Source organism: Neopsephotus bourkii, unplaced genomic scaffold (genome assembly GCF_033783945.1).
Source record: "Neopsephotus bourkii isolate Nb327-2 ecotype Australia unplaced genomic scaffold, CSIRO-AGI_Nbou_v1 NB_346, whole genome shotgun sequence".
Taxonomy (NCBI): Eukaryota; Metazoa; Chordata; class Aves; order Psittaciformes; family Psittacidae; genus Neopsephotus; species Neopsephotus bourkii.
The window spans coordinates 117,492-143,730 of record NW_026900852.1 but is presented as its reverse complement, the minus strand read 5'-3'; the positions used below and the strand labels follow the sequence as shown (position 1 = coordinate 143,730).

At 41.4% G+C, this 26,239-nt stretch overlaps 1 protein-coding gene across 5 annotated transcripts in view; it reads left to right on the top strand.

Annotated features, from left to right (window-relative positions):
* Positions 1–26,239, top strand: part of UNC5D (unc-5 netrin receptor D) — a 135,075-nt gene that overhangs the window by 15,446 nt on the left and 93,390 nt on the right. The window lies entirely within an intron of this gene.

The window sequence follows — 26,239 nt, the reverse complement described above, 5'->3', positions numbered from 1 at the left end:
AACCCGGGGTTATGCGATCCTTTCTGGAAGACACCGTCAATAAAACACCGATTCCGTATCGAGAGTCGGTAACGGTGTGTTCATTGCAAACAGCTTGTTTGTACAGCACGGAGTAATGAGGCTTTGTAGATCCGGAAAGATTCCTCTCGCTGTGTCTGCGCTAGCCCCGCTGTGGACGGCTGACTCTCTTCGCGTGCCTGTTGTGCCCGTGCTTCCATTTTCCTGTAGAGGTGCGTTACTGGTTTGGTGTCCATATACAAGAGCTCGTCTGCAGGTAGCCAGCGGTTATCCCACCGATGCTGGGATCCTGGCTGCTGTGCTCCCGGTGACTGGTCCAGCAGAGGGGAAATGGGAGAGCTCTTGTGTAACGGACAGAATACAGTCTTTAGCTGGTTCTTAAACCCCAGTTCCTAGAAAAGGGAAATAGATGATGAGAATAGAATGAAGGATGATATTTCTGAGTTATTTTTTAATGCTTTCATCAAAAAGCGTCTGTGATGGCAGAAGAACACATGGCTCCATCAGTGGTGTGAGATGCTTATTGCCTTTTGTTTCACACATCCATGGCAGGTCTTGCACTGTGCAAAGTGCAGTTGGGATCGCACCCTGTAAGCCCCTGATATTCCCCACTGCAGTTCAGGACAGCTCTTGTGTTGCTGTTAAGGAACTAATTTCAACTGTTCAGTTAAGATTTGCCACACTGGACATTTCTAGGCTGGAGCAGGCTCGGTTTTGATCAGGATTCTGAGGAGGAGCAGTGTGGGTTTTCATCAGTTCGGTGTCTGTGCTCTGTCAGTTGTACGTTGCATAGTGTTTACTTGGAGCTTTGGCTTAAGCAGTTAACCTCAGTTAACAACCCCTTGAGCTATAAGGTTTTAGTTTATGAAGCTGTTTAGAAGCTGTCTCTGAAACAAATTGTGTTCCAGGCTTCTGTTCTGAATGGGGGTTAAAGAAAACTCAAATTGCTGTAGGTACCCTTCGCACAGCTCTTTAAATCTGTTGAAATGAATATGCATATATAGCTTTGGGCTCTTTATTTTACAGGGTAAAATGCATAGGCACGTTGGTAATTTGAAAATGAGAAGAGTCTCTAATATTTATTATCTCATTGATGCATTGAAACTAATTTTGGGTTGCATGTATCCGAATAAAGAAGTCTATAAAACATGAGCATTAGTATTCTTCTGTGTCTTGGTATTAAAGCCTAAAGCTGTGTGTTAGGTGGTGTTTACAGATCTGAGTACATTTTGTTCTAAATAAGCGTTGTTCAGGGGTTTTCCTTTTCCAGTAGCATGGCACTTGCTGTACAGTTTGGTAGCCACTGCATATGGCTACTGATTTTCTGATGACAAAATGCTCCAGTAAGCCACCTAACGGAATACAGGTGGGGCTGTGGACACTAAGCTGTTGAAGAAAATACCTCCTTTTAGTCTGAAGAGTTTGAGGGGATTTTAAATATATTTGTATATATGTATTTAATTTCTTTTAGCAACATAAAAAGCTCTGCTAACGTGCAATCCAGAGAGCTGCATGTTTAAAGTATTTCTCTGCATCTAGGACCCAGGATGGCAAGCCAGCCTCCGGACAGCAGAGCTATTGGAGAAATAATGCTTGGCTTAGAATTTGCTATTTTTACTTCTCCATTGCTACTGAAAAATGTCGTGGTGAAGACAGGACTGATAACGCAAGTGATTTGTGTCCTCCTTGTACCTTTTGTCTTGCGTTTATTAATGGCCTTGTGCAAATTAGATGAGCCTCCATTTATTTCAAAGTGGGCTGGAATTTCATTCGTGTGTCTGAGAATTCTGGCCGTGTTTGCAAAGTACTTCACTGTCACCAGCAGAGCTGTGTAAGAGCTGTCACTGATGCTTGATGTGAGGAATGGTGTTGATTTGCTGCTCTGCTTCAGAGTTTACACTGCGTTAGCAGAGTCAGGAGGTTTTTTACGTGTCCTGGTTTCTACATCCAAAAGGAAGCATATTGTTACTGTGGCTTTATTAGACTGTCTCAAGTTCTCTTTCTGTGTTCCTGATACCCTGCTGAGAGTAAAGCTGTTTGATTATTCGTAAGTACATTCAGCAGTTTACTGTTTGAAATGTTTCTGACGTGCCAGCCCCAACTGAATACACACCGTGTCAGCATATTGATTTATTTGATCTTGAAGCCTGCATGTTATTAATATCTCAGCTAGGTGTAGACTTTGAAATATTCTTAGCGAGCAATACAGGAGTAAACCGAAATTAAGGGAAGACATGGCTGCTCTGGGAATCTCTGTGTGACTTCGCTCAGATCACTCTGTTGAGATGATGCTGTGGTTTGATTTTGTTAGGACAAAGCATTCATTACAGTAACAACCCAGGTGCTCTGCTTTGAACCCTCCTTCCACCCCCACGTAGCGTGGAATGTCTTTATATGAGTTTCTCTGCCAATGGTTATATTATCATTTAACTTCATAACTGCTCAGAAAATAAACATCCTGTTCCAGTGGGTTTCTTCAGTGAACAGTTATCACCTTTTACCCATCTTCACAGTGGTACAGGCCCCGTGTGCAGATGCTACAGCATTGCTGGTGTTTACATAGGTAGAGAAACTACAGTTTCAAACCAGTCATTTCTCTAAAGCTGCAGGAAAGATGGGGGCTGTGAAGAGCAGCATTTCAAAACTGGGTGGAGGATGCTGAACTTGTCACTTCATTTATTCTACATTTACAGTTTGTGAGATAACGAAGAGTGGGAAAGTCTGAGCATTTTTTCTAAGACTGACTTTGGACATGGATATGTTGTAGTTTTGTCTGTTATAGAGCACTCATCCTTATGAGGGGTGTTCAGTTTGCACTCTTATGATGCTGGGGTACGTTACTGTGTTGCACAGAGAGCATACTAGGAATTCCTGTGATTCTGCAGATGGAAATGGCCCTAAGTTTTCCTTGTGTCGCTCAAAAACCTGAAGAGCTCTGGATGTGATCCTGTCCTGGAAGCGAGGTGTGCTCAGCCTCTGTCGTGTGCTTGCTTCCTAATGCATGCATCTCTGTGGAAACATTTCCTTTTCGGAAAGACAAGAGAACTCTGTCCTGTCAGTAGTATACTGAGGGAGTGGTTTTACTTGGCTTGTGCTTCGTACACATGTGCTTGCTCATGTATGTGCTCGAGAGATGTGGAATTTGTCTCTTAAGATGTAGAGCATAAAGCTTGAGCTGTACAGGGGTGAAATGAGCTTTCCACGCTATGAAAAACATTTTCCATCTTTATCCAGTAAGAGGACTTTGTATTAAGATGAATTTTCACCGGGGCAGAATAGAAGCTAATCTGATGGTATTTCACACTGAATTACAGTAGGCAAACACAAATAGTATGATATATGCTAAGATGGAAAATTACTTCTGGTGCAAAGGATTCCTCAGGGCCACTTGATGTGTCTTTTCTGTATTCTTAGTCCTGCGTTCTGTTGAAAGGTGGAGCCTGAGAAAAAGAGCAGAATTTTAACACCAGAGGCTGCTGTTTCAGTTGTTTCTAGAGGCTGCTGCTGTTGCAGTGAAGCAGATGGTCAGGTTCATTTGTGTGAAATGGAGAAATGTTGAATTTTCTGTGTATACTTTTAAAGAACTTTAATAGTCATGTTGTATCATGTGGCCTTAGAGCATGAGTATTTGTAAGTATAACATTCTTTATGCTCCATCAGATCTCATTAGAGATCAATAAACCACATTTGAGAGCATCTCTCAGGTTGGGTATTATAGTATGCTAACTCTGCGTACAAACCAGTAATCTGAGCCTTGTAATTTACCTGTATAATTGTGATCATTGTGGTTTTCATCCATCTTCCTTCCCTTCCCCACCCACCCTTTTGTGGCCTTTCATAATGCCATTCAGAAACGTTGTTACTGCAGGCTCCTGGGCGGTGGAGTCCAGTTACCTTGCCCCATACTGTTTATAGTGCTGAATGCTTTACAGGAATGTCTGTGTAGGGGCTGTTGGAGGGCAATTACACTTAAACATCAGGTTCCCTAATGAATATTCTACCGACTGCTGCTGTAGGTGTTCTTGTCTGGTTTTGCCCCTTTCCTTTTGGAATTTTAAGAAGCTGCAGACCTCAGTGAAGCCCTGATGCACTGAGTTCATTTAGTTCAGTTAGCTTAAAAATATTATTGGTAATTACATTGCTTTTGGATTATTGAAGAGGATGAATAGGCAGTGTCTGATTAATTTGCATATACAAGGGGGGGTTGTGCAATACTGTGTCTGTATTGAGGGAGAACAGTGACAAATTAATGTGGCTTCTCAGGCAAGAGTATGTATGTGAGATTACGTGTGTGCACATAAACATAATATCAGCATACATCTATCCTAGTCTTTCTGTACTAAAAAACATATAAGGTGTTAGCATTCATGTTTGAAATTCCTACTGTGAGCATCTCATTGGAAACTTTTGCTTGATGTGTCATGGAAAGAGAAAGATGGAAGTAGCCGATGACCTTAATTCTGAATTTTTTCATGAATCTATGATTCCATAACAATGTTCTGAAGAGTTTCTAGAAGCCACAAACCCACTGCAAGCAATGGAGAGGAGCAGCAGCCCTGGGCTGGAAAAGCAGTTCAAAATCCTCATGTTTGTTCCCTGCTCTGCATCCAGCTGGAGCTGCTCTCACTAGGTTGCCATCTGGGGAGGAGCTGGCCTCGGAGGTGGCTCAGTTTAGTTGCCAAATACGTGCTCTATAACAGCCTTTGCAAGGCAAAGATGATATGAAGCTGTAGCATTATCTGTGAATGCTACAGGCCAGTATTCCTCTTCTATCTGGGCTGTGAAATTCAATTCCATTCCATTCCAGGTTCTGTAATCGTTATGACTAAGGAGTTAAGAGGTTGCAGGCTTGATTGGGGATTGCATGTACCTGCAGTTTAATCCCATCTCTGGACCTGATCTGTAACCTTGCAGAAAGGGACTCTTGACATATTTTGCCCTCTTTACAGTACCTCGACAGTAAGGGTGTGGGTGTAACTGTAAAGGGCTTCTCTGCTTGGAGTCTCCAATGGATGCTTCAGCACTTGAAACACTGTAATAAAAGAGTGTAATTAATCTGCAGATAAAGCTTATTAAATGTGTCTAAACATAAAAAAGTATAATGAAAATGAATGGAAGCAGTGTAATGTGCTCTTTCGGTTCTTTGTATCCATGCCTGTTTTAAATGAGAAACACGAACAACAGTGGGAGAACTTGTTAAAAATTGCTTCTGACTTTTCCAGGAGAGCTGCTTTTTGCCTTTGTGCTGCATGGAGAATTGAAGTCTCATTTCACATGCTTTGGTTTCTAACTTGCGTTGAACATCCAAAAGCTTTTTGAAGAAACCCTGCTCCTGGTTGATGAGGCTTTTATTTGTAGATGGGTAACACAAACCAGTTTGGATTTTGGGGTGTGTGTTGTTTAGGGCTCTTAGACTCGCTGCACAGACAGATGAAATCCCACCTGGCTGTGGGTAAAAGAAGTGTTGCGTTACTCGCCTTCTGGTTGGATAGGCTTGATTTTTGTTTTCAGTAGAAAGTGCTTTTGTGAAACGAAAACTTTGTTGTGAGCATTTCCGTGTGTTGGTTGAATCCTGGCAGGCAATGAACATAAAAAGAGCAAACATGAAGATTTCTTACAGATCGAGAAGTTATGCACAAAATTGCTTCTATACTTCCAGTGTTCCTAATAGTGAATTGCCTTACAGAAAACCAAATTTGCTCTATTAATTCAATTCAGCCTTTCATATAAAACCATATCTTGATTTGCAGTTCAGCAGAGGTATTTGTGACTTTTACGGTGACAGATGCTTCAGGTTAGCTGTGTCTAGGCCACATTGAAAACCACTGAAGACCTGTGGTAAGCCATTACCCTTTGAAATATTAATTTCAGCTTCTAATTCAGGACGTATTTGCTGGTGATGACACATTGTGAGGTACTGCTGCTGATGCATTTAATGCTAGTTTTCAGTTGGAACTTTGTTTTCTGTCTTTTAACTGGGCTGTTCCGAATGAAAAAGTGATATTGGGTAGCAGTTACCAACCCTTTGCCTGTCAAAGCTGTGCATGCAGATCAGTAATGAATGCAGTGGGGGCACTGAGGGACCCTCTTTAGCACTGTGCCCTAACTGAAGCCCTCTTAAGTAAAGTTCTGAATGTTGTTATTCATATCATGTCATTCTTGGAGTCATTCTGAAAAAAAACTTGTTAAAATAGCTTTATAATTCTGGAATTTACTTTTTTGCTCCCCTGGATAACTGCATTCTTAAGAAACTGAGCCTCCTTAGATGGTTCATAGGCAAATGGTCATAATTTCCTTGTTATGAAAGAGTGAAAATAGCTGACAAATATTCCAGTGTTAAATGCAGCAGTGCAAAAACCTCTCCTTTACCTTTATTAACAACAGAACCCTGATAGAATGAGTGGGTTCAATACGTAGATCCAAAATTGAGCAATCTGGTATGTCTTGAGCTAAGATGGAGTTAACATGAAGCGAGATGCTGGAGATTTGTCCTGTTTTTTGCCTGCTGTGTCTGTGCTGATTTCGGTTGGGGTTTTGGGGGCACCATAAAAGGCTACAAATAATGTATGATACTAGGCCTGGTAGATAGAATTTATTTATTTCTGAGCAAATGCAAGCATCTCAACATTGCAGAGGGGTATGCAGTAAGTAATTGTATATAATGAACAGCTTCCAGGTGTCAACATCTAATTCTGATTGGCAGAAGTACGACTGTAGGCTTTTGAAAGGTGCTGCAGGTAGAAGAGCAGGAAAGTCAGTAACCTCATAGTGAGGACTTCCACACAGCACAGGGGGTCTATGAGGAAGTTGTGAGTCTGTCTGGCAGTTGTGTCAGCGCCTGAGAAACAGCACTGGGAAGTGTTTTGCTGTTGCTGAAGCACAGTAGTTCCTGGAAGGAGAAGGGAGGAGGAATTGCTTGGAGCTTTCAGGCTGCTCTGTTGTTGGAGATACGCCAACATCCTGACTCTAAGACCAAAGGGTTGGCATATGTATATGTAACCCTATATTAAATACTTTATTATAGGGAAAACATGTTTATTCATATGTTCTTGTTATTAGTCCAGCTTTTTAGGCTTTTCCTAAATAGAAAGCAAGTTCAGTAAAATTAATTTAGTTTCTAAGAAATAGTGGTAGTTGTTAAAAAGGGAAGCACGTTAGTCCTTCGCAGTTGTCAGCTGGTAGCATAGTTTATAGCTCTACTGAATACCCAGAGGCATTCCATTAATCCCGAATTTGCCACAGTAACGGCAAAACTCCTTTTACTCCCACTATAATATTAAAAATGTAGGACTTATTTTGTGTCAAATGAGCTAACAAAATAAAAGATGAATTTAAAGTATTTAATCTGTCAGCATCAATGAATCTAAGAGGATTATCATTCCATTACGGCTAATAGATTTTTTCCAAAGATAACTTTGCTACTTGACTTGCCTATTTCTATGAAGATTGTTACAGATCTAATTTAGACTACAATTTAAATGTTCCTGCTCTGTTTTGATTGAATCTGGGAGCTAGTAATGTACAGAGTTAGTAATGTGGTACCTGGCTTATGCTGAGCTTGATAACTTTGCTTCAATCACTTGAATACAAGCTCTCTTGCATCTTTAATTCTTCACAAAGATTGCATAGTGTGTTGAGTTGTACTAAACATGGCTTAAAGCTCAAGCTTGAGAGCTGTAATTTAACAAATGACATTCCTCCTTTTTAAGGAATTAGTAAGAGGTTGGAATAGCAAGAATGAAACTCGGGAATTACCCTTGTGATGGGTATCCTCCTCTGTAAAACAAATAGCAGAACTTCTCTTAATGTAGCTTAGTATAAGGAAAAGGCCCTGAGAGTTGGAATTCATATCCTCTGAGCTGTCATACCTGTGTCATATCTCAGGTTTTGGAGTGGACAGTGATGTGGATCTTTTGAGATAAACATACCTAACTTCATTTAATGCCTTAAAGAGATAGAACAGCAACACTTGTGTCTTCATTCCACCTCCCCAGACAAACTCTGTGGAGGAGGGAGAAGAGCACACAGTAGGTGGAGAAACTTCCCGATTTCAGACTGAGCCTGGGCTAAAGCTCTTAACTAAATGTAATAGTGCCCTCACAAGGGTCTTGAGGTTGAGCAATTACAAGTACTATAGTAAAAGGAGGGATTAGTCCCAGCACTTAAATTCCCATGCAGAATTTTTCACCAAAAGGCTACCAGATGATTTTGCAGCATACGTGGTGTTTCACTAAGTTGTATGTGAAAATGAAGACCGTGGTAGTGATTCTCAGCACCAGCGAGTGTAGTGAGGCACTGTTGCTGTTTGGTTAGTGAAATTAACTTTGCCACATCCAGATGGACTGATGCTCCCATTGCATTTAGAATTTAGCACATCCTTAGTCCTTTCAGAAGACAGACCAAAGAAACATGCAGATGAAGACTGCATCAACCTCTTCCAGCTGTAATCATCTCCCAGATTAGCATTGCAGTGCTGTAGCTTATGATGTCAGACCTAATTACATGGCTATCGAAACGCCACAGTGTACTTCAAAAACTGTTTGAATTCTGTGAATAATGTAAGGACTCACAGTTTCAAGTATTGTTCAGTGCTTTTCTCTAGTTTGCTGTTTCTAATCACCAGGGTTTTTTTGATGAATACATTAAACGCAGAATAGGTGGCGAGTGCAAGACCTAGACCCCTTCACAAATCCACAAGTGATGGCATACTGCTGTGGGAGGGGAAAAGACCTGTAAAGCATCGTAAGTGGTGACCACAGTATTCTTAGCTCTCATTGCCTGTTGCTTTGATGGAAGTTGTGTCTGTAGCTAAGTGATGTTTCTAGCTGGTTGTACCATTTCCCACGAAACAGCTTCAGCAGTCAGGAGCTGATTTGTACATTTGTGTTTGAAATACAGCCGTGCTTTTCAGCACTTTTATCCCTTGAAGATACGAAAGCACTCCAGAGATTTCATATTATTTCAAAGGGCAGGAGCAGTGTTAGTGAAAGGGAGGAGGGGGACAGAAAACGCTCTACCTCTATGTTTGTTGAAAGTGCTGTTACTGAAATACTCTCCATAAATGTTCTCCAGCATCTTTTGGTTGAATGAAGGGGGAGTGGAGGCAAAAGGTGAAGGGCCTTCTTTCTGCTGCCCAAATGTTGTTACTACTTGTCTGAAAATGTATTGTGTTAGACTATTTTCTCTTTCTCATATAGATTAACCTTATGTAAAAGACAAACCACGACTAAATGTTTTGGAGCTGATTCAGGGTCCTGCTGCTGCCTGCAGTGGTGATGGACAGCCAACCTGCAGCCCCCATGAATGAAACCATAGCCACTAAGAACCTGGCAGAGCTGTCTGGGGAGATTTTTGTGCTTTTGGAGTGTCATTTGTAGTTACAGTCACATCAGTCCTGTAGGGACAAAAGATACACCTGTCGCAGTGGAAACAAGTAACAGCCGCTCTGTGGTCCCTTCTATTTGGCTATACTGAGCTCGCTGCACTGTCACGCAGCTTGAAATATTCCCTCATCCCAGCCTGTCACACTTAACCTCTAGAGCAGCTCTACATGAGCAAGTAGAAAAAGCTGCTGCTGAGGAATAGGACTGTGCCTGAGTTTGGTTCCTGGTTTTAACCCATGCTTTCTTTGCAAGTATACACAACAAAAATCCACAGAATCTAACAGCTCAGCCAAAGGAGTTGGTTTGGTCTGTTTCTTAAACCTACTAGAAGGTCTGTATTTAAATTACCTTATTAAAGCTATAACATGTTGTATGGGGATCAAGTTATTTTTCATACTGGGTAGACAGGAAGGAACTTCATAAATCCAGTAGTTGCTATGGAGGTAGGGAAGTGATGGCTTCATTTGTTCAGAGCACAGGGCAGCTGGAAATAAACAGCCGGGTGCAACTTGCTGTTGTGGTGGTGGTGGATGGGTTTTTTTAAGCTGGCCTGTCACAGAAGGACACGTCCTGTCCAGCCAGAACATTGGCTTGTACACGCAGGACTACAGCCTTCTGCCCTGTGGGTCTTCCTGCCATGTCATGCAGAAGAAGAATGGGAAGGGAAGCAATGACTTTTGACTCAGCCCCAAATGAAATGTGAAGAAACAAGCTTTGATTAAGAATATGGGGATCCTGTGCAGTGAGTGGCTTCTCATGGCTTCAGAGGGGGCCAATCTTTGATTAGGTACTTGTGTAAGAGGTGTTCTGTCTCAAAAGACATCTGAAAATTTGGGAGAGCAAAAAGCTCCACTGCTGCTAGAGTAACTGAGTGGTACTCGTTGTGATTTGGCCTCCTGTAAGCAAGCTGTATTTCTTTGTGGGGATGCTCACTACCGAGACCTGGCGGCTGCTGCTGCTGCAGGGTAATGGCTGGTAGTGAAGAGCGAGCCTCACCCAGCAGGCTGCTTAACATTCATGCATGGTATCAGCTGAGAAGCAATGTCTGAAACCCATAAAGAAGGCTGCAATATTCTAATTTATTGCCAGTGCCTCTTGTATGCCCATTGAACTACTCAGGTCTTTCCACACTTGATTGTTCTTTTGTGCAGTTAATGTTGGAGGGGGAAGGAGGAGAGAAAAAAATCCTTTGCCACACAAGCAGGTTACTGTACTGGCATGTTGGTACATCTGACCACCCTCTTCTCTCTTAAAATGGGAACTTCTAATAAGATGATGGAAGAAAAAGGGATCGCTTAATAAGGGGCAGTCCCAGTGCATGTGGAATAACTAACTTAAACCCTAGTTTGTTACAGTGAGGTCTGTCACAGCTGGGAGGGCAGTGTGCTTCCATTCTTCTGGCTTAGCAATGCTAAAGGGCAGCCTTGAAAAAACATCCAGCTTGGGCTAGTGAGTGTGATGTGGTTTTGCTGTGAATGAATTGCAGTGTTCTGCTGTCTTTCACAACGCTGCAGCGTGGATTGTCGAGTGTTTCTTAGTTAACCAAGCTTTGTGAGATACGAGCTGTTGCAGCATGTGTTGTGTTCACGCACCTCACGGCTTTCCTGGTAGCATCTATTCCTTTCATATTTCCAGTCTTTTCAACAAAATGTAGTTGACATCTAAAAACCTCCAGGTGGAAACGTTGTTTCATGATTTGTTAGCTGCTTTTCTGTTGGTCTTCTAGTGATTTTCTCTCAGTTTAGGCTGAAGGTTTTCTTTCCCCTTGCCTCTGTGGGATTAAGTTGAATCTGAGTTTGAAGAGAGGCAGCAGTTAGATAGGGAATGAGGATGAGGAAATCAAATCTATTTAAATAAAACAACCTCTCTTCCTAGGAACAAAGACATTGTTTTAAGGCCAAGCTGTTGTTCCTGCACTTCTGCTTGTTTTAAATCTGCATTGTGGACAGCAGGAGGAGAAACCCTCTTCACAGCTATTTAAAATGCTATCTCAGTCGTTTAATAAGAACAGTCGTGAAATTCGGCTCAATCAAGCGTTTAATATCACACGTATAGTAGCAATAAAAGCTGTTGTTTCTACTTTTGGTAGCGATGTGTGCCTCAAAAGAGGCATTACAGCATACTGTCTTGTATGTTAGTGAAGAAGGTTCTGTTGCGATTCCTTGTCCCTATTCTGTCTCATTTAATTCAGAAAACGATGGGTAATTTATATGCAGTATTTGAACCGTTCCCCAGCTGGCCAACTGTTCTGTACCTATTTGGTACAGAATAGTTGTGCTGGTTTGTGAAGGAAGCACAAGATGCTAGTGAGGCAGGTAGGGTTTTGATCAAGGCAGTTGGGCATTCTGATGCTGCCCTTTCTAATCTCTATGATTTCTGGCTCAGAAATTAGAGCAGCACTATGACTTTGTTAAGCAGATTACAAGCAACCACCTTTGCAACCCTTTTTGTGTAGATTACTTTGTGATATTTATGGTTATGTAGCTGCCTGCAGATGATGCATCCTGGTAGTTTTTAATACATTTGAAAACAAGGCCGTTTGTTTAGAGCATTCGCTAGAAGAACTTGCTCAAAAATGTAAAGCAGATAGGGTTGATCAAAGGATTGTAGCCTTATTTTATTTTAGTGAAAGTATTATATTGTCTATTGGGTGGTTTTTCAGTAAAACAGATTTGTCAGTTGCAAGTGTTAATAAAGATTTAGACTGTTCCATGGAGAGGCTGCTATAGGGAGTACTGAGCTGATGTCCTGTATTTATGAAAACAGATTTTGACCTCTAGGTTGTCACTAAACTATTTCTGCTGGAGATCAGCAAACCTCTTGCGGCTGTTACTGTTGTAGTAAGCTATTCCACTGATTTGGCACCACAGATTTCTCAGTAACAACATGAAGTGAGTTGTTTTAATAAAGAGAAGACAAGGTGACTATTGAAAGTGTCTTTTTATCATCTCAAGGATCTTTTAATTCAGGAAGTCAAGTAGCCCTGTTAGTGGTCCTGCAGACACACATCGTTGCGTGTTTGTGCATGGGTTTTGTGAGACCGCTTAGAACATTAGAGACCTACCAGGTTCACAGTTACAAGGTGATGTGGTTAGGTAGCTCTTTGAGTTGCCTACATGTTTCCTGCCTTCAGCTTAGCACTCAGAGAAGGAGATGTGGATATTTCAGCAATTCTTCATTTGCTGTATGTGACTTCTAAAATCCTTCCAAAATGGTTTGGATTTCATCAGTGACATTTGGGGCGAGTAAGAAAGTAATTTAATTTACTGTATGGTTACTTAAAGTCTTCTTTATCTTCCTGCTTGTTTGTTTTCAAATGATAGACAAGCTTCTTAGTGGATGCAAATGAAAACTTCATTACTTAAACAGGGTCAGTACCTCTTGGGTAAATTCAGGCTTTACCAAATTTCCATTTCCTCATGGGGTGAACACAGGCACTGATACAGAGAGGACTTGCCCGAGTTGTACAGTGTGTCCATAAAGAAAACCTCCAGTATTGTGTTCCAGCCAGTGGAGTATAACACTTGTGCTGCTAAGCAGAATTCAGCAGGGTAATTACATGCATGTTTGAAAAGCTGGGGTACAGCAGAAATCACCACTGTGCTTTATTATTTCATCATTCTGTGTAGTGTCTATAGAAATCATCAAACTAGGTGTCTGAAACATCTTTGAAAGGCAGGGGAGTATTTCAACAAGTATTCACTTGTATTCTCGGGTTTTTGATGTCCATTTATTTTCTGGAAGGAGCCTTATGAAACATCTGTGGCAGTGTGGCCCACACGGCTTTCAGAGGGGAGGCTCAGGAGTCAGTTCCTTGCATCAGATATTGAAGGAAAAAAGGAAAGCAAGTCTCAAAGCAATAGTCACTTATTTATAGTGGAAGGAGACACTGCACATTGCTCATCTATTCTGAAAGCAGGAAACGGAACAGCGCTGTGTTCTTGTAGACCTGTACTTGTGCTACACAAGAGAATTAAAAAAGCATCAATTTCTTATTGCCTGTAAATTGTTCCTAGCCTGAATCACATTTTGCCAACTAACAAACAGTTGACAGTATTCTGTTTCAAGTCGTGTGTCACAGCAATGACTAATGAGCAAAGGTGTGGACTGTGAATAGTACCACCTCCTGTCTCTCATCTTCTGCTAGTTAATAACCTGGACTGTCTTATTGCTGGTTGGGCTCGCCTCTTCCTTTCTCGTTTATCTGCATCTTTTAAAAATGACCTTGTTAAATTTCCAGCAGACAAGCTCTGGAGAAGGCAGGGCTGCAGTAGCTGCTGGCTTGCACACAGGCTTCCAATTAGCTGCAGAAGAAATCCAGCTGACAAGGAAATAAAAGATGAAATTCATACACTCAGCTGCATGTCATCAAGTCATAAACCACCTCATAACATACATCAGCAAGGTCTGCAACAATGGTTTTAAATACATTCTGTAGACAGAGGGGGCTGTTTATGGTTTTGCATGTGACCTGGATTATAATCTTGCCTGATATCGTAGAATACCCTCTCTGTCCTCTACTGTGTGAAATTCAGAGTTGCTCTGCCTTACTAAAGGTCTTGGGTTATGCTTTCAGTGAGATTTCTTGAGTGCTGCACAACCTCTGTTACATACATTTCATCTGTGTATGAACACAATAATCATCATTACTCTGAGATTTCCTTGAGACATGATTTTTTGCAAATACCTCTTCTGATACAGAAAGCTACATAATAACTGCTTGTTAATAGTGGGTTTTTCCTAATGTTAAATTTTGGGGTTGAGTTGCCCTGTGAATTAGTATTGCAGTGGGTGTTTACATAACTAGACTATTAAAAAAGCAAGGTTTCCTGCTGTTCAAATGTCCCAGTGTTTGTAAATGATGTTGGGTAAGTTGTGTTTCTTGTCTTTATTCGTAGTGATTCAAACCTCAAGGTCTTTGATCAGATTTACTACTGGTTTCTCTAGAAATGACAGTTGTCTTTCAAAAAAACCCCACTGAAACAAGATGACAGTGCTGCCTCAGCGTTGTCACCAAATTTCAGTTTCTTTCTGTTAGATTTTTGGCAAACATATTTCTGTATATGCCAAAATGCTTATCAACTTCCCTGTAATGATAACAAAATTCGATTAGTCACTTGTTATTCAAACACTTTGTACTGGTTTCACTTTTGGAGCAGGGAAGGAAAGCTCTGAGTGCAATTCCTCTGTTTTACGATGTTGCTATAGGGGTGAGATTCACATCCTCTGCTTTCCATCATTAACCCACAAAGACTAATGCAGATAAAATATTTTCTTTGCCTTACTGCACCTCATTTTGCCTTTTTGCGTATGTATTTTTACTTCTTTTCTCTTGGTTTGTAGCATGAGTTTGCTTTTGCTGCATTGCCTAAATCCTGTGCTAATTCCAAACGCCTGTTACGATTGCGGTTATTTTGGTTGGTTATATAGGGTGTTTCTTCCAGAAACTGTTCTAGTTTTGACCTTTATCAGACAGCTTTGCAGAGAATAACTTTCAGAGCTACCCTAAGGAGGGTACGTGGCAATTTCTTATTCCTTTGATGCAATATTGACATCTTGCTCAGGCTCTTTTTTCTGCTGCAGCCCTGTCTTCCTAAATAGTTGTGATAAAGCATTGTGTGTATGTGTGGTCATTTATAAACCATACAGAAGGTATAAATACAAGTATCCTCATCTGGTTTGTGTTGTGAATGTGTAGTTTGCTGCTTGTTGGTCCTGTTGTTTCCTGGGTACTGTTCTAGATAGAAGTCAGGCTGGTGCTGAGTAGGCAGGTGAGAATAATTTTTATTTTATGCTGTTCTGAAAGGCATCATCTATAAATACCTACCCAGTTACTACTTTTATCTTCTAAAAAACCTATTCCTTAGAACTGCCCTGTATAAAAAGGTTTACAAAAACCTTAGCAATTGCTGAAACTCCCAGCCCCCTGCTATGTGCAGGAAGATGTGTTCACTGTGAAGGAGACTGCTCCGGCCCTCCTGCTTCCCAGCTACATGATGTCTTTGGTTGGAGAGCCTTTGTGATCCTCTCTGGAGCCGCACTCCCCTTCAGAGAGCACCGAAGCACAGGGGGAATTCTCTGAGCCTGAAGAGGTGTTCTTGAGTTCCAGAGCCACTTGAGCCACGCTGCAGGGTCCCTGAACACTTTAACTTCTGTGTCTGGTCCAGAGAGACGCCTTACAGTTGCTAAGTGTCAAGGTAAACATATCCGATCTGTCTTTTGTCCTCTTTTGCCTTATCTTAGCCCCAGGGACTCTAATATAAATAATATTTTACCAGAAATAATTCTGCACTTGAAGGCAAGCAGAGTACATGACCTAAATAGAGGCCTTTCACCTGTGAATATTGCTAGCAGGCAGTTCTTTCTGTCGTTCTGGCTATGAGAGATAAAAAAAATACAAAACAGTGCTGGCTTTGGCAAAGTTTGAGAATTCTTAATACTGCTTCAAACTAATAAATTATTGCTTATCAGAAATAGGAATGTCATGTCTCAATGTCTGCATTTTGAAAAAGAAACATCAAAAGAATATCTTTGTCTTATGGATTCCTAGTTTTTCATAAAAGGCTGAAAACCACTTTCTGGAACCTGAAAGTGCTGTCTTCTCTCAAATCTGTCTTGACAACTGTTTAATAGTATTAGCATCACAAATGGACTTCACCAACGTTGGAGACATCTGAGGCATTTTAAATGGCATTGGTGTTCACGTAGGCATTCTGCCTAGAAGTAGCTAGATTAAAGGCTAAACTCATCTTCTCTGCTGCGAGCTGTGATGTATCCAGTGTAGTAAATGGGAGCATTAGAGGCCAGAAGCAGGAGAGAGTAAGATGGAAAGAAAATGGTCCTAAAGGCTGCAAGTTGTGGCTATGGTTAAGGCATTAACATACAACCCAGAGGCATGGGTTCAGTTCCTAATCACTGTTTTTCTGATTGGTGGGATTCCTGCAGCTGTGCACAGTGAGCCTCTGTGGTCCTTGTTTCAAGCTCTTAAGTTTTTCAGGTTAAGCTTTTGGGGAAGGATTTCAGTGTTTGTGAGATGGGAACAAAAGCAAGCATGTAACTCACTAAAATGTTCTTCCTGGCATCATTCCATCTCTTGGACAGTGGCTTTAGATATGACTTGGAGTAGGTTGTGAATAAAACATGTGATGATCAGTTGGCTGCCATGGGGACTTCAGGAATATGGATATGACTAGAGGGTGCTGGCAGGGAGCAGGTGTCCCTTTGCTTTCCAGTGCCATGACGGGCAGTGATTGATCTGTTCTGTAGGTGTTTCTGTGGACTAGTTCCATTTTCAGATGGCTGTACAAGCTTTAGGTCTGCCATGTTCCAGAAAGGACGGTATGTGTAAAGTTTCAGGCTGTTTATTAGCTGACCAACTCAACCTATTTTTGTAACACTCTTAGTCAGAGTTTTATTTTATAGCCTTAAACCACCAAACAGTTTTGCACCTCTGAGTGGATATCACTTGCTGAAAGCCAAAACAGGGCCTGGAGGATGTTGCAGTTTTCCTTAAATACCCAAACACACAAGACTGAGGCTATGGGGTTTTTTTTCTGTGAGGTGGAAATACCTGAGTGAATGCATCTGTTAAATGTTTCTGGCTGTTACCAAGGATTGTGAACTGGTACCAGTCAGGTGCAATGTGGTGGGGTTTTATGTGGATTGTATGCCTTAACAGGATCCAAAGTCATGTCTTTTGAGTGCCTGGTTACTTCCCACTGTTGATAATATTTTCTGAGAGGTAAAGCTGGCTGTTTCCAGTTAAAATACACCAGAAAGTCACTGGTCAGCTTCTTTTTGTAATAAGCACTACTCGTACTTTATTAATGGTGTGTGATGTCCGTCCTTGTCACAGTTCTCTTTGTCTTCTCACACTAAAGCTGAAGGATATTAGTTTGCCTTTCTCAAGGGAGGAGCACTGATCTGCTCATGAGGAGGTCTGGCTTACAAAGCTTGTGAAATCCAGAGGAAATCCTTTTGATTGGCAGGGAAAATTGCCCCAGACTTGACTTTGCCTGCTGTAGCCTCACCAGAGATTTGCTTTGATGCTGCCTTGTTTCCTGCTAATATAAAAACAAAAGTTGCTGCATTCCCAATTACTACTTTATCTGTTGTAAGCATGGTCCCTTGGGAAGGTGCTTACTTGGAGATGATTTGCATGTTTGACAGCAAGTTCTTTTCCCTGTGTTAAAAATGTAGGGCAGTATCTGTCAGTAATAGAGACCCTCACTTCATTTTTCAGTCTCTTCTGTGGGTGGATAATTATATTTGCAGGCCCAAAAAAGAAATCTGCTTTCATGCAGACAATTTTCATTAATTTTGTAATAACTTAATCTGTGTCAAGGAACATAAAATGGATCAAAACCTAAATGAGAATGACTTTTTAAATAATAAAATATTGGCACACAGCTAAGCTTCGATGCGTTATCATTCAGACTTGAGAAGCTGTTCAAGTTGGAGCGTTGCAGTGCATCTCAAAGGAACCACTTTTAGTTTAATATGTTAAATTGCATTAAAATTAAAGTATAAAAATAGCCTCTCCCAAATTACATCTGCAGCATGTGACTTCTCAGGCCTATTTACTTCTTTTATTTTAATCCTGCTAAAGTTATGACTGAGGATATTAGCAGCTTTCCTATTATATACATGGTGAAAAAGCAATTAGTCTTGCAGTGCTGGGCCTAGAAGCCTGCTGATGGGATGTGCTCAGTCATGAACAAAAGAACCTTACTGGAATAATTGGCAGAAGGCTGCTCTGGAAGCTGTGGAAATACATTTGGTTCAGTGAAGGCACTTTCTGAGAAGCTCCAGTGCTGTATTTCTTCCTCCATCTCCAGAAATGCAAAGCCATGGCCTTTAGGTCCTCCTCATGGGATTGGGGAGCAGAAAAACCTTAACACTGTTAAATTGGCTGTGTCAGGCTGAGCAAGACAGGACCACCAGCAGCCCTAGGAGGGAAAGGACTGATCAAAAGCAATGGCCCATCACACACAGGGCCAGGCAGTGAGTGGTGAGAGTGGCTGAATGGAGGTTAAGATGACACGTTCATAGGTTACAAATCACAGTCTGAAGGTGGCACAGAAAACAGTGAATCAAGGGTAGAGTGTATGTATTAAATAAAATCCCTGCCTTGCTTGGGGAATGTCTGTGTAGGGAAACAGCCACATGAAACAACTGATTGCTTTTCCTTAGATACTGCCTTTATTTTTTGGTCTGGTTGGTTGGCTTTTGGGGGGTTTTTTGTTTGTAACATATAGCTCACTGGGGTTAGGCACGGGCTTTGTACAGTAGAGCAAAGATTCTGGCATCGTTATTTTTTGTCTTAAAGCTCTGAATTCATGGAAGCAGCCCTTACTGCTATAAACAGGACTTGAAGTAAGAGCATCTTAGTGGTGCTGCTTATCACTGCTGTGTCCAGTCAGTGTGACAGCCGCCTCCTCATTGGCAAGTGGAAAGCTTCAGCAAGGGACCTTTGAGGTACAAAACTGGGATTCTGCCATGGGAGAATGGTTACAGGTCATCTGTAGACCAGGAAAAGTGGAAAACCGAGTGCACTTGGCCTCAGTGGTGTATTACAGAAGCATTTGCCAAAAGAGCATTGTTCTGCTTTTCCCTATTTAAAGAATGATTTAATTGCATGTGAATTAAGGTTTTTTTAGATGGATTACTACTGTCAATGAATTCCATAAACTATGACCTCTGCTCTGCAACCTCCTCTCAAAGGCTTGCGAAAATATCCAAGCTGCTTAACCATGGGACATAATTGTCAAGTACATAATTCTGCTCTGACTGCCTGTAGCACTTGCTGTCACTTGGAAATGGCAGAAACTGCTACTATAGGCTATGCAGTCATTTAACTATGTCTTCATAGGATATTTATTGCCTAACGAAAAAAAACTCAATACCTTGTGTATTAGTACCTGCGTTCTGGTGACCAGGGATCATTTTGGAGCTGAGAAAGCATCTAGAAAACCTCCGAGTAAGCTACAGAGCTCTGAATCAATGGGTGGAATTGGCTTAAAAGGAATTCAGGATAGGCCCTGTCATAATATACACTTAGAAACAAAAATCTGCTAAACGCTCTGAAGTTGGCAATGATTGCCCAGCTTCTCAATATCCATATGAATCTTGATGGCATGTTAACAGCAGACAAAGCAACAGCCCTGTTCCATTTTGTTCCATGGGTGTGCCTAATGGTGCATCGTGAACTGCTGCTGTCTGTTCTGGAGTAGCAGATTGTTTACTGGGGTCAAGTCTGTCACTGTTGTTAAAAAAGAACTGTCAGAATCGTCTTTGGGAGCGGATTTTACCATTGCAGACTGGAAACGTGCACTGCTAACACATTGTCATTTCCTAGAGACAAACTGAAACATTCGGAATGTCCTAAACGTGCCCCATTTATTGCCACTGAACTCAAACCTCCGCAGTAACTGCACTGCAGTCTGCAGCCAAGAATACTCTGTTACTGGGTTCTGGAGCAGGAAGATGGGTGCAGGTGTTGAGCCACACTTTGAATGGGTGGAAGGGCTTGTGTAATTCAGAGGAGAGAAAACCTGCCTGGAATATTATCTTTTCCCCTGTTTATTATTTTTTTTCCCCTTTTTTCCTGTGAGTTGATTGTATTAAGCTTGGTACTTGGCTACTTCTTGCTTGACAGCTTCACTTCTAAGAGCCCATCTGCTTGAAGTTTTCAGTGTTCCATGGCAGCTATGGTATTTTGAACGTAGTGGTAAATCTATATATAGGCTAATGATGAGGAGACTTCCCAAAGGTTTATACTTCGGCGAGTAGCCAGAGCTCAGGATTGCTGTCCCTCTGCTGCCCTCTACCTACCCGTGTCTCTAACTCAGGAAGTGTTTCCTCCCTTGTTTCCTTGTCCTAAAAGTTTTCCTTTCACTTGGATTTTTAAGTGTTGTCTTCGCTTTTCAGCTTTGATGAACGTGTCCTTACAGATTACACCCCTTCAGGGAAGTCTGTAGAAGAAAATGGCACAACTCCTGTGCTGTTTTCCTGGTGGCCCTTCCGTTGGGGCTGTCGAAGCCTGGCTGTTCCATTCCTCCTGCTACGAGTGAGCCCTGAAGCAAACAGTTGCAGGAGGGAGAAAACTCCAAGTATGAGAGGTTGCTGTGCGCTGCTGGAAGCAGGAAATCCAGAGAAAGGCAGTCCCTTTCAACTCTGGCAATCCCGTGCCTACAGTTTGTCTTTTGGAATTGCCCTTCCAAACCTCCCAGCATCCCTAGGTATAGCTCTGTCTGGGATGCTGTGGAAGTCTGTGCCACAGTGTGAAAACAGAGCTCTGTTGACAGCTGTGCCATCCAGTGCTGGCTCTCAAAACTCCGTTTTCTGAGGATTGCTGTCTTTGAAAGCAGGAATGCTGCTGTAAGACAGAGGAGTTCTAAACGGCAGGTTAAGAATTGCCCAAGTCCCTGCCTGGGCTTTGACACTCTTTCTTCCATAATCTAGTCAAATGAACAGGAGCAGCTAAATTTACAAGCACAAGAGAGGTTTCTTGCCTTTGTTTCTTTTTTCTTCCTTCTTTCTCTCTTTTTTTCCCCCCTTTCTTCCTGGAGTTAGGCTGAAATGCTTCTTTTAGCTAATGTAGAAAGTTGCCCCGTTCAAATAAGGGCTTTGGTATTTGTATCTAGTTAAAAGAGTGCTTTTCATTCCCTTCCTGACTGCTGCCGTAGTACCTGTATTAAGGAGGAGATTTTCAAAGTGCAATACATCTGCTGAGCTGGTGTGAACTGACATTATACAGCGCTTCCAGGAGCTCCCCACCTTTGCACCCGCTGACTGTGTGGACACCATCCTCTTGATAGACAACCTGATGAAAGTGGCGTCCAGAGTGCTGCTCTTGCTACCTTACGAGTGCTGCCTTGAAGAGGAGGGGTGTGGAGTCGGTAGTTTGACTGAAGCAGGGTTTAGTGTTCATAGAAGAGAGGTGTTAGGTGGAACACATCCCCTTAAAGTGAAGGAGCTGTTCTTTACAGTTCATGATCTTTGAGAGGAAGCTGTTAAGAGCTGCCAGCCAGCTTTGTGTAGATGGTGATTGTCTGCTATTTTAACTGATGTGTATATCTGGTGATGGTGAAACACTGCTGCTTTAAAGTACTTTGGGACACATGGCAACATCCATAGAAATGCTTCATTTTCCACTGTACTCAAAAGAGATAGATTTTCTTTTAGCTTTTTTTGCCCCATTTTTAATGGCAGGTGGCACATTCAGATAATTCTTAGAAATAATCTTTGCAAAAAGGTTACTTTCAGGTGTAGCTTTTGCCTTACAGATGTGGAAGGAACAATTGTTGTTTGGTTAAAGCATGGGATCTGCTTTTACAGATTTTAACAATGACCTCAGGCAAGAAGCTTTCCTGTTCTGTGATTCGATTAATCTGAAATAGGTAAATCTTCCTGGCACGTGCTATTACTCAGCCCAGTGACTAATGTGGCTTGAAAAGCACTGTTTCTCTGAGTTAGGTGTAAAGCTGCTTGTTGCCAAAGGTTTTGTTTAAATTGGTGTTCAGTTAAAATGTTTTATAGATGGTAAGGGTGATGATTGCATTTTTTTGCAGGCTCTTGCAAATGTGTCTAACACTGGTTTTTACTCTTTAGCTTAAGTTAGGCTCTTGGAAGCTGTCCTGATGAATCCCTGCCGTCGGCTTCTCAGGAGAGCTCTGGCAGCAAAATGCTCAGAAAGCTAGAGATTTGGCAATTTATGGCAATCTTAGTTCTTGGGATATTTTGTAGTAGCTAAGGGCAGGTGTTTTTTAGAGCTGAAATAGGATCTGTGCCAGAATCTTGATTTATGGACAACTGTGCTGCAAAATCTTCCATTATTGATAGCACTATGTATGCATAAAACCTCTGTAAATAGGACTGTCCCTGTCCAATGGTGATGTGCAGGTTAAAACTTCTGTGTTAGCAGTTATTTATGATCAGGAAATAAACTCTTTCCTTGCCTATTCTATCCTGTTATATTATCTGTTCTCTTTAGAAAGGCATTTAAATTCTGTTTCCAGGCCACACTTACACAAATGGCTGTCATGAATCCTGTTTCAAGAACTGCTGTTCTTTCCTGAGAAAGAGCATTAGAGCTCCAGAGCTGCTTTTAAGTAGAGGTGTGATGAATGTTAGCTTAGGTAAAAACCCCTCAGACCAAAAGCTGATCCTCATCCACAGTAAGCAAATACATTACATTGTCACTGATTTAGGAGTTACGAGGAGAAGAGAAAGCACAATGGCAACCAGTGGTGGATCCACAGTAGTTGAAAGCATCTAAATGTAGCACAGACCTTTGAGAGCTCTCCTTAAACTGTTCAGAAGGAGCCTTGGGGCTTTTAAAGCAGGCTGTATGCAAATGGTCACTTGCACAGCACCTACTGGGTGAAGGGATGCTGCCCAGGATTGTGCATTTATGGCTTCAGCAGTAACTAAAGTGATATAATTCCATTAAGATCTAATCTGAAATTGTTTTCAAGCTCTCATGTTGTGTAGAGAAGGGCACAAATAAATTATATGTCTAGATTTCTAAGCTGGGCTTTGAAGATTGGAACTATACCTAGAAGAGAGGATTGGTTTAGCTTTCTGATTACCGCATAGTGATAGTGCTGGGGGCTCGAATATAAAGCCTATGAAATTGAACTTGATATGAACCATGACAGGCCTGTTTAATGTGCTGATGCTTGAGCTTTCTAGGTTTTTTGTCATGGTGTTATACAAAATGGGGATGCAGTGATAAGTGTGTTTAAAAGTTATTGTATAAATGCAGCTCGCTGTCATGCAGTAAAAGCATTTACCCTGGGGGGAACAGAATGTAGCTTGGTGTTTGTTGTTCCAGCCCTTCAAAGTGCCCACTTTCTGCAGCTGCTGCTTCCTTGAAGTCAGTTTTTTTGCTGTTTCTCTCTCTCAATCTTCCTATTCAAAACAGTGTTTTACTGTGAGGTGGAGAGAGAGGGGTACGCACAGCACTGAATATAAAAATAATGGGTTTCCTTGCAGAAGACTGAAAAAGGGACTGAGCATTTAGAAATGGAGTGCTTTACATGCCTTTCGTTTTATCTGTCTTATGAACCAATGACTCAATTCAAGATGAAATTGAATCTGGACGGTATCAGAACAGTGAAAACTTGACCTGGTAACATCTAGTCTTGAAAACTTACCTCTGTACCTGTCTCTGTGTTTTCCTCTTTATTCTGAGAAGATACTTGGTATGTACAAATGAAAACCAGTTGGAATACTCATTGACCTCTTTTTGTTATTTATTTATAACATTTAAATTGCCATTAAAAGCTCGTAGCTGAAACAGTGTTTGTAAGGATAAGTTGCATGAACCACTTGTTTCATCAACAACATCTCAAAAGTCAATCAGTGTTAATCCAAGTTTGGATTTTAGAGCTTTATTAACGAATGGTGGCATAAAAAAAGAACATCCCTCTTGAAGCACTGAGATATCATTCGGGTATGAAATGCACTGTGATACAGCACTCTGGCAGAAAAGGTTTGTTAGAAGCCTAGAAACAAAGTCCTTGACTTAACATCTTTGAAGCACAAAGCATCTTTTAATATTAAAAGATCAAATAGCAAAAAAATTGCAGAGTGTGTGGCATAATTTGCTGATAAAAATGTATCTCATTGATGGTGTGCATTTCTAATCTAGCGTGGGTTTAGATGAAGCATCATCCTCTTTGTGTATTCCACAGTCACAGTGTGAGCTCTGACGATGAGGCGTAGGTAGGGTGAATAAATAGGGAATCAAAGAAAACATAATGGGATGATTCTGATGTTATTTTTTGATAGAAATACTGTCTTTGCAATATGGTCTACTGTAAAAGAAGAGAGTTGCTTAAAGGATAATTCTTATTGTAAATTTGGGTAATCATTATGCTCTGTTCTTTCAGATGTGCTTTTCTGGGGTTTGTGTATTTACCATCTGGTGAATGACAGTTCCCTGTTTGTCTGCTTGGTGGAACATGACCTTCAATAGGGTGCACAGGATCAAATAATCACTGAATTAGATTCTCAGCGTCTGTAAGGCCTCAGTGGTTTACTAATACTAATGAAATTACATGGTCTTATACCACTCCAATGGATGGCCCATTGGCCAATACTAGACCTCCTTTAAAATGGGGAATCTGAAGCAGAGTGAAAGTTGTTGAAGACCACAAAATAAACCAGTACCATTGTGGGACCATAGTCAGTTCTCTGGAATTCAAACCCCATGTATCGATCCAGTAGCCCATGTTATCATTGTACAAGTGTACATGCAGAGTCTAGAAAGATATGGTGTTCTGTGAATGCACAGAAGTGACACACTGCTCTGCTGTTGTACAGAGATTAGGGTTGCTGTGCTGTTAATGGATGAATTTTAGAATCTTAATTGATTTCATAAAGGTGCCATGCAGTTTTTTCCCTTATAGCACTGGGTCCAAAACAAGCTATTTCTAAGCTGTTGCTGTACAGAGAAATAGGAGAAGAACTCCTGTGTAAGCCCCTTGGGGCTGAGAGCGGCAGGTGTGATAAGGTAGAAAAACAGGCTTGGCAGATGGGCAAGAACAGGAAGAATTGTGTAGAAAGCTCACCCCCTAAACTAAGCAGCACACAGCAATTTGCATCAGTGCTGCAATGAAACAAACCTCTGTATTGTCACAATTTAATTGTAAATTGAAACTGCCTTGGGATGTCACAGCAATTGAGATTCTCTGCAGAATCATAGGACTTGAATTGCCGCAGCTCTGCCAAATGACAAAAGATGCACATCTGTGCAGAAGGATGGGTTGCTCCCCTCAAACGTACCAACTCGCTGGATTTCTTCTGGATGTCTTGCAGAGAAATAAAAGGGGATAAATATCTTTGTTTTTCTCTTGCTTCTCACCAGGTTGGTTTTGCTCCTGGCAAAATCAAGCAGATTAGTAGCAAAGAAATAGAAAGGAAAAGGGAACTGGACGCTGCCAGGGTGAGCCGTGCCATTATTCGTCTCAGGAGAGTGTGGGAAAGAATTAATGAGTGCTGGAAAATAAAGCAATCTCTCTGTTTCTATCCTGTTTTATTTCACTTCTGTGCACACACAGCGTTTGGGTATTTACAACATAGGTGTAGCTTTAGATTTCGATGGGTTTGATGCTGTGCAGTCTGCTATTGTACACATAATTGAGGGAGTGGGCTACTATAGAAGTGCTTCTTGTTGTGTTTGAGTGCATTTGTGATGTTACTTGCTAGAATCAGGAGAAATCTGAACAGTACAGCCACACAACAGAGCTTCATACACAGCAGCCCCCAGCTGAGTGAGGCTTCTCAGTCACAGGAGCACAAGCACCAGGAACAGATTTAATGAGCAATGGCAAATTTTGTCTCATCCTCTGATACCAAAGCCTTGTGGTTACTTTGTCTTAGGGAACCACCTCAGTGAAGCAGCCTGAGCTATGGATTCTGTTTATTTCACATCCTTAGCTTCTTTAACTGCTGTAAGGCGGCAGCTGGTTTTGTGCTTTCTCAAGGCAGCAATCTCCCCTAGTTGTTTTTCTGGAAGTTTTCTGGAAAATATCTCCTACCTTTGTATTTTTATCATTATGCCTCTCTGCATTCCCTAATACTTTTCCCTTTCAACCTTCCCTTTCCTGTTCTGTGCTGTCTGCAAGGGTGCTTTTCCTTTCCCGTTGTCACCATCTGAAAGTGAATTAACAGGTCAGCAATCAGGTAGCTCATGAGAAATGGCCTGTAAAACAACCAGCATAGCAGATCATCTATCCTTAGATGCATTTAGATTCCCTAATCTGTTCTGGAGGAATTTTTTCTCAGCAAGCAGCCACTTCCTTAGCAATAACAGTTGACTTAAACCATCT